General features: G+C 43.7%; 1 long non-coding RNA gene across 1 annotated transcript; it reads right to left on the reverse strand.

Annotated features, from left to right (window-relative positions):
• Positions 1–309: 309 nt before the first annotated feature.
• On the reverse strand, positions 310–3,761 carry LOC123593230. The gene is made up of 3 exons (XR_006710202.1): positions 3,627–3,761; positions 3,181–3,477; positions 310–1,020 (listed from the first exon to the last, which is right to left on the reverse strand). It is a non-coding gene; the product is annotated as an uncharacterized LOC123593230 (long non-coding RNA).
• Positions 3,762–4,795: the final 1,034 nt, after the last annotated feature.

Consider the following 4,795-nt stretch of genomic DNA (forward strand, 5'->3'; position numbering starts at 1 on the left):
CTCACCTTTTGGTTTGGAAATGATAGAGTGTTCAGTGTATACACGCTAATTGCCTGCATGTCCTACCAGCTGCCTTCCTGGGCACCCAGCTGACCAAGATGAAGAACCCTGGAAAATACCTCTGGTCACAGTCATCTAAAGTCAACTCTGCAGGGGTGGCTCAGTCGGTTGAGCCTCCGATTCTTGATTTCAGCTCAGGTCACAATCCCAGAGTCATGGGATGGAGCCCCATGTCGGACTCTGAGCTGAACGAGGAACCTGCTTGAAATTCTTGCTCTCCCTCTCCCTCTGCCCCTCTCCCTGGCTCGTGCTCTCTCAAAAACAAAATTAAAAGGAAAAAAGACAACTCTGCAAACAGTTATGCCCAGTGTAGACACTGCAGGTCAATATCTTCCATGTTACAGTAAAAAAATAACAGCCACCTCTCACCCAGACATGCCTTGGATCACATTTTTCTGAAGTTATATAAAGCTTATAAAAACAGGAAATAAAGCATATTGAATACATCGTAGAAAAAATGTCCAAAATCGACTAAAATGCAAATGGAGCCTATGAGAAAAGACAGAGGATGCATTTTTTTTTTTTTTAAGTTCCAAAATTATGCCGGCCAAAAGGCAGGAGAGGAGGAAATGAGAGCCCGGGATGGATTGGCAATCAAAGGCAAGGAAAACACAGAACATTCAAAGCATTGTGCACAAGCGTGGAGGGGGAGAAGCAAAATAAGTCTGCATATTAACTTACAGCCGACAACCAGTTAAAATGGGAATTTCATGGCATAAGGCTTATGTCTTACACATGAACAGGAATTGAATCAAACTTCGAGAAGGAATTCCATGGAAGTACTGAGGCAGATTTCACTCCTTCCTTCTTGGGTGTTAAGACGTAAGCCTCGGTGCGATAAAGACAATCAGCTACTCGTTAATAAACTTTGAATTTTCTTCTGGTAGCTAATGGGAACTTAAGTGCTGTCTGTCGTTTGCACAATGTTCAGTAACTCCTTCTCAAAGATGTTCGCAGATTCTAAAATAAGAACAAATTATGTACATGTGCATAATGTCTGTACAAATAAAATAAGCACACTCATAACTTCTGTGTAGGAATCATGCCCATTATGGTGTCTGACTCACTAATGTTTGCCAGCGTACGAATTTATCTGTTTCTCTTAAATCATTTGATTTTTTGCATATTTCAAGTCTACATTGTTAAGAACATCAAGATTCATCCCTGATTACACGTCCTTTGTGAACTGTAAATTTTCCCAAATTGAAATGACTCTTTTTCTCATCGAATGCTTCCCCCAGAGACATTATCTTTACCAGCGATCCGTATTCCTGTGCGTGGCTTTTCTTTGGTCAGAAGTTGCCTGTTCTTTTTCCTTGTAACCTTCTTGGGTTTTTTTTATTTTCGGTGCATTCATATTGAACAGCATATGGCTGCATTTTAGTGGTGGTGGTGACCAAGTTTTGCTGTCGTTTGGGTTTGGTCTGCCTTCCCTGGGGTTTTCAGCTTTGCTCAGGAGGACAGTGTCCCTGGTCCTCCATACTTAGCAGTGATATCCTCTACCTGTCTGTGCAAACAGCGACTCTCATGGCCCCATCCTAGATCTTCTCGTGACCTGTAGCTACACCACCTCCAGCAGCTCACGTTTAAACACCTGACTGTCCGTCTGATCACTACGGCCACTCCTGGTATCAGTCGTCAACCAGTCCTGACCCCCCGCTAGGACCCCAGACCCCTGAACACACCCCTTTGTCACTTCTCACCCTTTCAAATGAGATTCTAGAGACTGTCACTCTCAACTCTGTGCACACATGGCCCCGTCCTCTTTTCCTGTCTCTCACCACCAGAGACCCTTGGCAAATACAACCCTGGTTAAAGCCAGCTTTGCTGATCCTCCACCTGCGCCCAAACATCGAAACTCAGATGAACTTGGAGCATCACCGAAATCACTTTTACCTCTCACAGTGATGTTCTCCCGTGGCCGCTTGGCACCTACATTTTCTGCCGTCTCGTTTCTCTCAAAATATAACCATGTGCTCTCTCACATTCCAGGACCAAAATTTCTGGCTCTCTGGTGATGGAATCTATCCTTGTATCAAAAGAGTTATTATTTTTTTTTACATTTAACATTTTTGAGAGACAGAGACAGAGCACAAGCAGGGGAGGGGCAGAGAGAGAGGGAGACACAGAATCCGAAGCAGGCTCCAGGCTCCGAGCTGTCAGCACAGAGCCCGACACGGGGCTCGAACTCACAAACCACAAGATCATGACCTGAGCTGAAGTTGGACGCTCAACCGACTGAGGCGCCCCAAAGGAGTTACTTTTTTGGCAGCTTTTCCTACCACTTTGAGAACTAGAAAGGTAGGGGACAGATATGTTCAGCTCATTGCCTTAACCCGTCTTCTATAAAGTCATATAAAGGTTAGTAACACACTCAGAACAAAACAAATGCTTTTTCATTTCAGTTAAAGAGGATGGAACAGATACTAAGCAGGCAGGCTGGATAGTAAGGGCTAACTGGGGGATGGGCTTCATCCCCTGTGGCCCTTTTGGTGACAGAAGCAAAGAGAAGTCCATCTAGAGAAAGAACCAGCAAGGGCCCTATATCTATTCCCATGAGCCAACATACTGTAATAGCAAAATTATTTTGCCCTCAGGGAAAAGAGAAAAGTAACTAGGCCTCTGAAGAAAAATAGAGCAGAAAAACATATTACCCAGCCACATTAAGAACAGTTTTTTCTTTTAAATGATCAGTCCCTAGAATAAACATTAAATTTAAAAGGTTTTATTATTTTACTTGGTTTCACTACCTTAAAATATATCTGCGAAATAGATCAGCTATATCCTTTATTGCAGGCTTAATGGAATTTTGGCATCGAAAGCCTGATCCATTTTTGGTCCTTACCTTATAAAACTTCATGTCTATCAGATCCCTTAATGGACAGAGAAGGTCATTAAAGCTCCAGGCATTTTGCAGGCTGGCCCTGGAAAGTGGCAAAGCCCATTTTTGAAATTTAGTGATAGCCAGTGTGTTATAAGCCAACCCTAGAGATCTAATTGGATTGAGAACCTCATTTCTGCTGAAGGCTTTTTTGAACCTGCTTTTGTAATTCATGGCTCATGAAGGCAGGCCCCACACTCAATGGACATTTTTAGCAGCAAGGGGGAAAAATGATTCACCATTTTCCAGCCAAAAGAAGGTGGGTCTTCAGAGCAGGGCGGACCTAGTTGGAAGAGTGGATCCTACAGCCCTTAACGTTCATCAAATTGGGCTTTGGTCAGATGAGTCTCCACAGAGAGAAGCAGCCCAAACATTCTTCTCCATCATGACTGTCCTTCAGGTAGCTGGGATAAGGTTGGCCTAATCAGCATGACTGCAGAAATGCCACACGACAGCAGTACAATAAAAAGATCGTTGTGTTTGGGATCAGTTGGTGGCTCCAAGGGTGGCCTTGCAGTGTGTTTCCCGGACAGAGTCTGAAGGAGAAGATTGGGAATCAACACAGCATAACCAGCTTTGGAGTTAGACATACTGACACCTCCCTACTGCTGCTCATTAGCCGTTGGCCTCAGGCAAGACACCTTGCCTCCCTGAGCTTCAGTACAATGGAGATAGTAGCACTTACATGCAAGTTGTTCAGTGAGATTACAATGGAAAGCACATACTAAAGAATGTGCTCAATCAATCCATACTCTTCAGTTGACATTTGACCCATTCCAAAATCTCCAGTAGCCAACAACTCTGAATGTCTCACTTCTTTTTCCTGTGTGTCAACAAGGTGGCAGGAGTCAGGGACTTGCGCCCAGGAAATGCTAACGAGTTTGGTTTAATTTAACTGTATCCTCAACCCTGATTAAACTCCCATTATTGCTCTCGGGCATAATAGACTGTGCAGCCTCCAGAAAGAGCAGACTGACCCTAAAGCTTCCAAAACCAGTCAGGAGATGAGAAGTTTGGGCAGAGGGGCTCAGGAACAGAACAATAAATCAAGAGGAGCACTGTCTGGGGCTGAAATGGGGTCTAATAATTAGTGTCCCAGGAACATGGATAAGGACTAGCATCATCCTCAGTGATGGCCATTGCTCTAGCAAATTCCCCATGACCCACTTTAATTCAGACTTTTCAGAATCCTCTAGATGCCCCAAAATTCCTAAAATTATCCCAGAATTGAGGAGTGAAACTTGATCATCCCACTGGCCAGCCAGTCGCCTAAAATGACCAAAGCCGTTTTGTCATCTACTGGTGAGCTGGACACCGTAAACTCTATGGTCTCCTTTGTGCTGTGACTTAGGAGTAAATGGACCAGTCTGAGGGAGGAATTTTTTCACATTCTGACCTATAATAGCGGACACATGGAACGATCACATTCACCCATTCTGATTTAATGTTTATAATTTTATTATTGTGAAAGCCAAAGATCATTGCTATGAGAGTCATGATAAAATCCGACTAAAGTCAGTTATTTCTTTTTCTAGTTGTGGTCAGCTGAGTTCAGCTTACACAGAAAACTAGAGACTTGATTTCTTGCAGAGCCCCAATCATAGAAGGTTAGACAATTAGTGGAGATATTTAATGTTCCCATAAACCTTTTGCTCCATCACATAGGTTTGGAATCCAAGTAAAAATGAAAAGGAAAGCCATCCCACAGATTCTTTTCAGTCACTTTATTGGCCCCAACAGTTAGCCAGGAACGCAGGCCAGGTGAACACTCCCCTCATGGGAATTCAGCTATCACTCCATGTGGCTTTCAGAACTGGCTGCAGCCCAATCATGAGGGCTCAGCTTACAAGCATT

This window comes from Leopardus geoffroyi, chromosome D4 (genome assembly GCF_018350155.1).
Source record: "Leopardus geoffroyi isolate Oge1 chromosome D4, O.geoffroyi_Oge1_pat1.0, whole genome shotgun sequence".
NCBI lineage: Eukaryota > Metazoa > Chordata > Mammalia > Carnivora > Felidae > Leopardus > Leopardus geoffroyi.